Source organism: Ornithodoros turicata, chromosome 7, assembly GCF_037126465.1.
Source record: "Ornithodoros turicata isolate Travis chromosome 7, ASM3712646v1, whole genome shotgun sequence".
NCBI classification, from domain to species: domain Eukaryota; kingdom Metazoa; phylum Arthropoda; class Arachnida; order Ixodida; family Argasidae; genus Ornithodoros; species Ornithodoros turicata.
The window spans coordinates 54,579,095-54,591,372 of NC_088207.1; the positions used below are offsets into that span (position 1 = coordinate 54,579,095).

At 47.4% G+C, this 12,278-nt stretch overlaps 1 protein-coding gene across 1 annotated transcript in view; it reads right to left on the bottom strand.

Moving 5' to 3' along the window:
• LOC135401580 (CUGBP Elav-like family member 2) overlaps positions 1-12,278 on the bottom strand; it is a 254,196-nt gene that overhangs the window by 238,455 nt on the left and 3,463 nt on the right. The window contains exon 2 of the mRNA XM_064634075.1: positions 2,400-2,442. The gene's annotated coding sequence lies outside the window, so the exon portion shown is untranslated. The remainder of the gene's footprint in view (positions 1-2,399; positions 2,443-12,278) is intronic.

Sequence of the window (12,278 nt, forward strand, 5' to 3'; positions counted from 1 at the left end):
TAACATTACACATTTCTATTCCTCCGTTGCTGACCATGATGAAACTCGACGAAACGTGCGTTGGCAAGCTGGCAAACGGCGTTGTATCCACACTGCGTATAGTTGGCTCAGTGTCTTCGCTCTTGCCACCTTGATGACGTCATCATTGGGACGAAAAAGGGGACACGTCTCGTTCTTTTGACAAGATCATGACCAACATTGGGTGCTTTGCAAAGTCTCACCTTGCCTCACTACAACCATACGCAACCGGTGCAGTTCCAAGCAATGTTTGAATAATGTTATGACAGATAAGGCCGGTAAACAGTAAACAATAAACAGTTCGATCCGACGAGGTGGCGAGCTGCCCGAAATATGGCGAGCGCGATTTTCGTTATAGGTTGCCAGACTGACTTTTGGAAAGGGTCAATCGTCGAGCAATTTTCTGTCGTCGCTCTTGAAAAAACGAAAGGGCTGAAGTGTTGCCCACGCAGTCCGAAGCAGTGTTGCCAGGTCACTTGGGCGGAAATTCGGGAGGTCGGCACCAGGAAATTCAGTAAAATTCAGTAGATGTAACAAAAGCAACTTTATCGCGAGAGAAAAGGGTCGAAGCAGACGCCATCATGCGTCTGCAGTGCCAAAGCGAGCCTTTCGCTTCTGCAATAAACCACACTGTGTGCTAGCGGATTTTATCGGATGGTGCTCGCCGTACGTCACGACCCTACTTCATCGCTTCATTCGTGGTAAATAGTCACCACGAAAAAAAAAAAAAAAAGATAGGAGATTTCTGTTGTCCTCTATACCTTTCCAGTCGTTAGTTATGTGGCCAACTTCCTTCTTCAGTTGCGGGCATTGACTGTGTCGTATACTGTGACCATCTATGTCATTATCTTTACGTGATTCTGTTAAACCCTACCCTGCGCATCCCTCTCCAATGGAACTACCAGTGTTGTGGGTTTACCGGGTATCCTATGGAATATGACACGGAATATGACATATGGAATATTGTCCGTGTTTGTAGCCCGCCTCGGCTAAAGCTGTCACTGTTTACGGAATATGCGCGTACTTCTTCGATGTATTTGCCGTAAGTTGTTTTATTTGGGCAGCTGCTCGCCACATAACACGTAGGCCCCTCACTGTATCAAAAAATAAAGCGCTCAAATAGTGCTCCCAGCACGAGCGACATGATTTTCCCGTTAATATGCAAACTACAATGTAATCAGACAGTGTCTAGCAAACGTAAATTGGAGTTCGCAAGGTAAAAGCACGTTTTAGGCGAAAAATTCAGTAGATTTAAGCGTACTTTGACCTTTTTTCAGTATTTCAGTAGACCGACCTGGAATCCAGTAGATCCACGGAAATTGCATAAGACCTGGCAACACTAGCTCCAAATCTATCGTACCTGGCACCTGCATAATGTAGCGGTAAATATATGGAAACCTAGCGCCACCTGTCGTCCGTGCGTCCAACCACGTCAAAGGAACGCGCAGCTCAAACAAGCTTCGCGCGCATGGAGCATTTATCTCAATCTGACTTTTACCTCATGTATTTTAGCTGTTTTTCGCGGATGTTGCAAAGTTTTCCACATAATTCGCGCATTTCCCAGACGCGAGGTCTTTTTCTTCGCTAAGTTGGCGAATGCTCGCAGAAGTACTCATTCGCCAATTGTCGCGTTACCGCGAAACCTCCCGCGAATTATGACGAGGAACGCGTTCATAACACGCGACATGTATAACTAAGCAACTGCATAGTGACTAGGCGTGACTAGGCATAGAATAGCAGGAAGCAGAATAGCATAGAAGGCAGGAATAGACATCGTGACTAGGCGAACGTCACGATAGGCTATAAAAGCCTATCGTGACGTTCTCGCATGCGAAGCGCAGCTCCTGGCAAGTGATAGCAAGTGAGGGTCTGCGGCGCCCTCTGTCCTGTAGTAATATATATACAGGGTGTCCCAGCTAAATGCGAACATATTTTTTAAGAATACATATATATATCACTTTTTCCGAGATGAAATCAATTGCAATATAGCATGCAGGGCACTCCTTAGGAGGGCATTAGTAAACACCTAAGGTAATGTCTTCATTATCTTTTATTAATTAACTTTTTAATTATAAAAGCTACGAAGTTGTCCCAATGAGAACATCTGGTCCCTTCGGTCACCTGATAGCGGAGCCGTTCTCAGAACAAAAATCCGTTCGATAGATCGTCCGCAGAAAATTCGTGAAAGAACACCTTTTTTTTTCTTTATTTTGTTCATTGCGCATCTTCGGAGACGCGTCTTTCCTTCACCCACAATGTGAGAGAGTGAAGGAGCACAGTGCCGCCTCTTTTGGGTTCGCGAACAATTTCGGCGAGTGGAAGTGGTCTGTCATCGGTGAAAATCCTGGGGACATCAACGAGAGTGCCATAGTGAAACTTACCAGCTCAGTTCCTAGGACGAACACCAGAGGTCGACGATCACCACTGGAACAAAAACGACATTTGTCAACCGACATCTAAGAAACAAGGGGAAAAAGAATCGAAAAGCTCTGATGGCATCACAACCGAGCACTTAGGCGTGATTATAGAGGGTGTATTTTTTTCTTCTTTTATATAAAAAGCTACGACAGCAATCACCGTTATATACGGCCAGGCGGACATTCTGTACAACAGAGTATGTCGCGTAATTAAGTACTTATATATTCATTAATTAACTCTAATTTCGGATAAAAGTGAGATAGCAGAATGGGAGACAATCCTCGTTGAAATCTCGATAGCATCGGAAGTGCAGGAAGGACTTTCGGATTAGAGCGACGAAGATATGCTGATCTGCTGGTCAGATGAAGCGCTCAGATAAGACCAGCTCGCACAGTGGTTAGGGCGCTGGCCATGTCACGTTGAGACGGGTTGAGTCCCGGTGCCGGCTGTGCTGTCTGCGGTTTTTCTCGGAGTTGCCTTAGAAGTCGGCCCAGGATGCACATTCTCAACCATGGCGCTAGTCGTGATAGCGCGGGTATACCCGCGGGTACCCGCAGTTACCCGCACATCGTCACGATTTGCGGGTAGGAATTCGCGATTGCTGCGGGTAGCGGGTAAAATGCGGGTGTACCCGCAATGCCACCGCGGGTAATGCGGGTATACCCGCATTACCCTCACTCCATGGTCAACTAAGTGATCCGTCTCTGTCACACGCGAGCTCAGCAGTGCCCTATGTCGTTGGCCGTATAAATCCATGTGCCAGACTGCAGCGGGCAAGTACTGGCGGGCGAGTTGGATTACTAATGCAGGCATATATGGCTCTCTGTTGAATTGCAATTTTATTGGCATGCGATTGAAGCCGTCCGAGGCACGTAGCCAACGCTCAGATTTTCCATTGTTTAAAAATAGAAACATCGGTAAAGTAAAGTAGACCAGGAACACTTCCCCTTGCGGGTCCCAATGCGGGTATACAGACAGCACTGCGGGTGCGGGTCGCCCAAATAAAATCCTTGCGGATGCGGGTAATGTGCGGGTGCGGGTCCAAGTTTGCTTACCCGCACTCACCTCTACTTACGGCTCACCAGTTACTTTCCAAAGTTAATTATAGCCTCTATAATATGTAGAGTGTCACGGGAGACAATAAAGTAAAAAGGGGGTCCTTTCCCGCCACCAGGGCGGATCTTCGCTAAACCGCACCGGGCGTATTCGATTAACGGGGTGCACCGAGGAAATCGGCCGGCCGACGGAGTGCAATCCCAAGGAGCAGTGCGACAGCAGCAGATGCCGTATAGCGCATCCGTAAGTAATTACGTCTTATGTTCCAGCTCATCGGACAGCGATGACGACCAACTCGTGGCGATAATTCAAGCAAGACTAAGTGGGGAGGATCGATATCGAAAAAAGGTCACTCACCCATTCATTCGCTATTTTAGCTGCGCTTTGTGTCAACCTATCCTTTCTTCCGCCTGCATTAACAGAGAGTTGTAGTATATCATAACGCTACCGCCTTTGCGTATACGCAAGAGATAGCGTTGATGGTTCCGCGCGCGCGCAAGACATAAACGGAGCTTTGCGCATTGCGCAGAACCACCACGATATATCCCTTACGTACGCAAAGGCGACGGCGTATACAATATACTAAAAATCACTAACGTCTGCACAGCGTCTGTATTTGCGTTGTCAGCACGTGCTGCTAACGCAGAACTGGGGCGCGCTTCACGCTATTTGAAACGTCATAACCTAAACCTAACCTAACCTAACCTAAACGTCAACTTTTTCAAATTCCCCCCGAAGCACGAGCACCGGCGTGGTTCCACCGGTGTGGAGTACTCCACACCCTGCTGGTTCCGGGAGAATCCCGGTGCAGTTTTATCCAAGATGCTGCTATCAAGGATCGGAACCGGTATTTTCTTTCGGTACGGTTCGTGTTCAGGCATGTTGGTTCGGTTCGGGTTTAGCTCCCAGCTTGAACCGGTTCGGTTCAGGGAGAACACCCCCCGCACATACACATACAAAAAAAAAATCGGTCAGCGGTTGGGACATTTTACAGGGATTGGAACCGTTACTTTTTCGGTCCCGGTTTAACCGGTTCATGGGCAGTAATTTTGCTACGTGAAAGCGAGCTTTCGCTCCCCGTACCCGGTTGAGAAAGGTGTGAGATAACCGTTTCAGGTGAGTCAAAACAAGGTTGGTCAGTAGTACGATTATTTCACCTGTGAACCGATTCCCGAACCAGTAACCGTATTTTTTTTTTTTTTCCGGTTTGGTTCAGGACAGGCAAAGAAATTGTTCTTGTTCGGTTCGATATAACTTTTTTTTTTTCGGTTTCAGTTCAGTTCCGATTCCGATCCCTGGATGCTATCAGAGTCAGACATTCTCCGGAAACTGCACTTACACGCGTGCCATCTATTGAATTTCCTGCTGTCTGCACCATTTGTGAACACGCTCGGCGAAGCGTTTCGCTTCGCGATTACTTGAGGCATCGAAGCAGGATGCCAGGTATGCTCGCTCCGATGGCACAGCACTAAACAAGACGTCGTTACACTGACGCGCGAGGGCATCCTGCCTATTGTACTACGTTTTCAAGAAGCAGATACCGAGTATGAAGTGCCAGCGTCAACGAACGACGTGGAAACTTTCGTGTCAGTATAGCAGCATCACGCTTACCAGTGATCCATTCAAAGATCACTTCCGCGTGACATCTCACGACAGCTTACCGGCGGCATCTGATGCTTCGGGAAATGAGGGACTGTGGCTGCGCCATTTGGAAATTTCCAAGAGACTATATGCCTAGAGTTGCGTCCCGTCGCAATGAGCTGCTCACGTCCTCCTCTCAAAACATTTCCATCTTCCCCTACCTTCCCACGCATCTCGCACCCGAGAACGCGCACCGGAAGTTCCCCCTTTAACTTCCGACTTAGCGTGCTCAGAAGGGAACGGCGCTGTTACGTATTCTGACATTGGCCCAGCCGTGAGTTGAGTTTGTTACACGTCCGAAGCTGCAACGCCGGTGATTTGGACTCTCAACCCGAGCAGCAGGCCTTCCTCCAGTACGTATGGACCTTGTCCCGTTACTCTCAAACCACCATATACTCTCCGTACGCTCCTTAGCCTCGTTCCCAGCGACGACACAACAGGGATGAATCCTGGGATGAATACTGGTGGCCGCCGTCTTTAATGAGTATTGCTGACAATACCTTCCACATAACTAGTCATTCGATGAACGTCTGAGTAGCGTATCAACGTTCGAAAGATCAAGGAAAAAGAAGGTTGCTTGCTTCCGCTGTGATATATATGCAGAGTTGTTCACGTGAGGAGTGCTGGCCGACGCGATATCTGTTCTAGATCGGTTCCCGAGGAGGAGAAAATGAACTGGCCCGAAATGAGACACGGACGGACACGAAAATGAACAAAAAACATACACGGGTAAATAAAGGAACTCGGCAAATGGCAGTCCGCACGTGCACGGTTCCTATGACTACCGCGGGGTGGCAGCAGCATGCAACTCATCCACATTCCGCAACGCACGAGAATGCAGCCCTCGTGCAAGCCTGTTTCGTCATCCCTTCGGGTGCCATGACGATGACGATCCTAACAGTCTCTTCTGCTGATACCTGATCTCATCACTCATGTACAGTAAATACTGAACATTAGGTGACCAAGACAATCAGTGTCTGTGAGATATTAGCTCCGAGATCGAACGGTGTCGGCGCGCTGCGGAGAAACGAGAAACTACCCTAAAGTGTGGATAGCTTCCTCGCGTTGTCTGCTTTTACACGTTTGTTCCGTGTTCGTTGCAGTAGGTGGAGCATCATCAAAGGCGGTCCGTGTTCGGTATGATGCTCACCTAATTTTTTTTTCTTTCGATTCCTTCCGAAGTCTCCCTTTAAAGGAGCACTGAGGTCAACCCGCTGCGACGTGTTCTGCGACGAATAAACCGAGCTCTTTTACCTTTACACCTTACACTCTTTAAAAAAATCGTTTACTCCTGAAAAGAGTGTATCGCGGAACGAGGGAACGCAGAAATAATAATGGTACCGTCATGTTAAACGTGACGCAGGGTATAGGAGTGCAGATAATTTGGGCCACCCGGGGTTCTTTTGAACGTCAAACGGCACCAACTCAAGCCAACTGGGCACCATGGGCACCAACTCGTGGCCCATTGAAAGAGCCTGCCATCCTGGACCTGCCCGTGCGGTGACGGCTGGAGAGCAAAAGCGGACCACAGTCCGTGAATGTGACAGCGGATCAGTAAACGTGGTGTCTGCTACGCTTGTAACCAGAAAATCGAACATGAGCTTCATTCCGCAACCGATTGTATGTGACTATTCAAAGGGTGGCTGTTTCCCCGTGTGTGTGCATAAACCGCTTCTCGTCATTACAGGTCTCTAATATACACGGTTCTGCACCAAATTCCACATACTACAAGATTGTAGTTTTCTTTTTCTTTTTTTAGAATGTATTTTGTGTTACGAATCCACACATACACAGATACGAAGACGGGAGGAGTCAGTGGGAATGAGCTTCGATCCAGTCCTTGCGGTCACGTTACTCTTAAATTATTACGTGTTTACAATCTCCTGTACGACACTTGTGAAATTTATATCTTCCCTTTCCTCTTCTCTCTCTCTCTCTCTCTATATATATATATATATATATATATTTTTTTTTTTTTTTTCCTTTTGCATTTGAAAGCAGTCAGTGCAGCTTCTGCATTCAATACTCAATGCACAAGTAAATATTTTCTCCCCTGTGTCACGGTCGTCGATAAATCGAAATAGGTTTCATAGCTTCACAACAACTTTATTGTCAGATGACGATACTCGTCTTACTATGAGGTTCCAAAGTCAGTGCAATTAGAGCACGCCATTTCTCTACGCCTTTTGTTGTGCGCGCCAATAACCGTCTAACAATGCAACCATTCTGTATAGAACATTATATGCAGCCAGAAAGGTTCCTTTTGTCCCAAAGATGTTGGGAAGGTATACGATTCGTTGAAGCTACCAATGACAGTAATTTTTTGTTCAATTGCGCACTTATTTTAAACTTGGCAAGTTTTAGCAACTTTCTGCCCAAATTCGGCGACATTTAGCGACTACAAGCAGAGAGAGAGTGGCAACACTGTTGCGAAATGCGCAGCCACAAACTGCGCAGAACGCGTGATGCGTGCCTTTCCGAGACTAGATTATGCGTCCGAATTGAGAAACACTTTCGCTTACACAGAGCCATAACACCTGCGAGACGAGAACACAGCAGAGTCTTTTCTGCTGCCCATTACCATAAACAGCATTGCCTGTACTCGTTGAGCGGAAACTAGAAAGCTGACGTTTCGATAGATACAGGGGGGAAACGATGTTTTACCGGGAGATTTGTTTCTCGATCGTACAACCGTACAAAACGATCTGTATATCTAGGAGACTTACCGTGTATTTACACGAGCGACATCCTCACGGAGTATTCTAGTGGAAGAAAAAAAAAAAAACGAAAACACTGCTTACAGAGCCGAAGTTCCGTCCCGTGTTATGTTGAGCATTCACACGGCGCGGAATATCGGAAGTGGCGTACTGCGCATTTAGCAGACGACACATAGCAGACGACACCGTCAGCGTGTTTTCCTGTCGTCTGCTACGGAATATCTTGTGGCTGTGTAGCAGGATATTCCCCACGGTTAGCAGTGCACGTGAAGACACGACGTTGAGCTCTCGCGCTCACGTGACAGCAGAAAGCTGTGATACTTTTCGCATCTTCCGCTTCTGGGGGAATGTCGCTCGTGTGAATACACGGTCAGTGCCGTGTATGCCAAAGGGAGTCTGGCCATTAGGAGGAGCCTAAAAAAGGGGCTCGACCTGTCAATCAAATTGAGCGTTTTTCATTGGCTGCTGTTTTCTATGCGGGCCGCCATGACACCAAAATTTTCCCGAAAATGGCGGCGTAGCTTGGAACGGCGAAGCGAGGATTTCATGACAATTTTTTTTTTCACAAATTACGTCAATTTTATACCGTAAGTGTATATTCTGTGGTAATTATCTTGCAAATCACCTTTAACTTACGCTCCAGTGTCAATGTTTACCTGAAACTAATATGTTTCGTCGTCCTTGTTAGGCCTAGTAACGACAACGATCACCTGCAAATAGCAAGAAAAACGCTACGGATGGCCGAAAATTTTCATTTTATGACATACTTTTAGTCATATACACACCTTTGCCCATTCTTGGTTCAATCTCATGTTTCATAGTTAAAATACTTATAATACCGGCAATCTGTTCCAACTAGCGATTCTGCCGGCCAATCAGTTCTGCTAGCAAGCACTTCTGCTTCTGCTACTTCTGCCCTTCTGCTATTCTGCGTCTTCCCGGCGTGCCCCTCACCATCCAGATGGCGCCGTTAAAAGTGGACGCAAAATCCATTATGTTGCTAGGTCGTCAGGGAATATCCTATTCAATCTAATCCAATCCAGTTTCCCGAAAATGTCGGCACCCAGTTAATACAGGTAATATATAGCTTGGATAGCCTGGGGTTAATAGCGAACTGTATTTTGGCTCGTGATTGGCCAGAGAGCTCAAAAAGTGGGTGGAGCTCCAGGTATAGGCAGGTTCCATTAATGGCCAGACTCCCTTTGGCATACACGGCACTATACACGGTTAATGGCAACTGCTGACGGCGATGGTGGTATACCGTAGGTAAAGTCGTAACGTGGCAGCCTTCGGTCGCACAACAAGTGTCGTTTGAGGCTCTAGAGATCTGTATCAGCAACCGGATTTTCCATAGGGTGCGTGCAGGCCCGTGGTTAAGATAACGCTCGCTGTTTCCCCCCGATGACGTCGTATTAGGCAGACCGCTCAGCAATAAACGACGTCATCGATTGCGTTTCGCCGCCGCACAAAGCATGCTGGTGGGCATCTACCAACCTTGTCAGCCGCTTCTCGCCCACCACAGCAAAATATAACCAGTCTTCTCGTGACGTCACATGTTTGTAAACAGACGCTCGGTGATAAGCAAAATAAACCTCTACCCAACAAACGTCATCATGACGTTGGTAGACAGACCGAAACCGAAACAGATCGGAAAGGGACAGCTGGGTTCCACATTGCCTGCTATTGAAAGAAAAGTAGGATCGAAGGTCGCGTCCTTTTCAGAGACCATCGTAATCCCCTCAAGACCATGGCTTTCGGGCGCGACCTTGTTCACCACTAGGTTTGAACGTAGTTCAACTCTACCAAATTCGTGGCGCTGTCGAACACTATGACGTCACTGAGGTAGAGGTCTATTGCTACGACGTTCTGCAACACTGGAAACCGAAACTTCGTCAGCCATATTGGCTACGTCAAGCTTTGCGTTGGATGCCGGCGTCAAAGATGACGGAAGGCGGTGTTTTCCAACGAATTACCACGATATGTTGAAGTATGATTTGAGCGTGTTGCAGTAGCTGTAGGATGACACGTTTGAAAGCTTATGTGCGTCGTCTCGCCAGCACGGAGAACGTCCTACAGCATATACAGCATGGAGGAAGGAAACACAGGAGCGGCCGTTTCGAACAGATTTCGGTGGGACCCCTCTGGCGGTCGCTCCTGTCAAAACCGCCATTACTTCCTGCCCACCACGTGATCCTCTCTGAAGTTTCGATTTAGCAACGCTTTGTTGCTCGCGCTGATTTCCGTGTTTTTATGCTTTTCCAAAGTCATTTACTCTTGAAATGTGAGCGCCATTGCGGAAACAATGGTGTAACAACGTTTTGTTAACGTGTTGTTACTGCGGTTGCGGCTGTCGTTCAACAGAAAGCAGCTCTGTCACGGGAATAACGTTTCATTCGTAAGTACGTACTCGATCGGTTGTTTCGTACCCCTGTCTGTGAGAGTCATATTGAATCGTTCATTTACAAGCTGGCGCTGTGCTACAGCTGCAAAGGAAGCTGCCGGAAGCGGGCGAGTTCACTGTTTCGGAGGGGTTGAAGGGTGCGCTGTTAGCGACACACAGTGGCAGTTCCGCTTGGGGTGTGCCCGGGAATTACCTGGGAAGTGGAAGCGCTACCGCTGTGTGTCGCTAACAGCGCACCTTTCCACCCCTCCGAAAGAGTGAACTCACCCGCTTCCGGCAGTCGCTAGGGTGTCGCACCGAAGAAAAAGTACGCCGCTTCCGTAAACTCTTGTGCCAACCGGTACTGACACCATTTTAAGTCACGCGTCTCGCGTTATGAAACTACTTCGCCGAAGAAGTTCCTGAAAAAGTATCCGTAACTTCCTTGCGAAATATCTAAACTTTCTCACGAAGCTGCCAGCAGAATGTGTATTTCATTGAGAAGCAGCTCCTGTTTTTCATCAGGCCGATAAGCGGGACTGTGCACGGGGCCACAATTATTCGAACGCTATTTATAACCAAAAACATTGCGGTACATACCTTGTTCCCATCAGAGGCAGCGAGACCGCGCGTGCATGAAAGGCACGGCATGCGCTGTTTCGCTTGACATAACCAAGATGGCGGACGTAGTTACTATCGTGCCCACGAGATGGCGCACTACATTTTGCATCTCTCCTATTACATACCGAAAGAGAAACCCTCAGGACACTGGTCGATCCCCGATGAAGACTAATATGGAACTCTCCCAACGAGGAACTTGAATTTGGAATGCACATCGCAACAGAAGGCGTGTGATAACATTGCTGGCAAAACCCTCCCCAAGATAACTAGCGTTCAGACAAGCAGATTTTTATTATCACCCTTGAGGAGACGCCTTCATCTTTCCTCAGACCAACATAAAGAGAATAAATTCGTTTTCTTTCTACAGCCCTCACGAGAAACATGCCGAAATTACGACTAACTCCAATTTACATTTTTCCTTCAAAAACTGCGCTTCATATACCTCTTTACAGTATGGCCTACTTCGTCGTAATATTGTTTGAACAGCCAGTCTTAATGGGCTTAATTAATGGAAATGGTTTTGGGTTTTAAATTACAACGCTGTAGCGCGAAGCCTGCATTCCGACTGCGTTTCGTTAAAGCAGTGGTACACAAAAATTATTTGATATTGCAGATGCATCCCCTCGAGACTACCTCATTTAATCTCTTCAGCAGACACATTAGGGTGCCGTAACACTGTAGGCACCCCGAGACACATTTTACTGCAGCGCCGTCAAAGGCAGCCATGTTTGTTGACATTGTGCATGTGTGCTGTGCTGGTGAGTCCAAGCTTGAATCTACCGAGACGCGAAAGATTTCGCGATATTCTGGTTCACTTATGGAATGCAAATTAGTCACCGCTTGTCTGCGCGCAACTAAAATGTGTTTAAGTGAGCGATCATTTGTATTTCAAGTTGTCCGAATATGTCAGCTTGTATACATATTCGTAGTAGATGAAAGGATTGTTCTTGTAAGAAATTCATTTCCACTTGAGCTGGATTCACACACGCGTTTTATTGAGCGCGTTTTGCGTTCGCGGCGCCGCGTTTCCAGCCACCACGACGAAATACAAATAACTCTGGAAAATACGTCATTTCGGAAGGGATAGTTGCGTACATTTATTTCGGCGATGTCAGCGAAGATGGAAGTCACTGGAAAATGCTCCGAACATCTCTTCCACGTTTGAATAATTGGTGGCTGCCAGACAGCTGTGATCTGAGGATTGCGCCGGAGAAAACCCACCTATGAAACACGGACAACCTACTCGGCTAATTTCTGCGTCCGAAAGTACACGAGTTTTAAAGATGAGCGTGGACGTCACTCCCTGGAGATGTGCTCTGATTGGACGCCTCTTTCCAGCATATACAGTGAACCCTCGTTAATATGACCCCCGATAATCTGACATACGCGCTTTACGACCATACTCCTGGGGAACAATGCAGTGAAGC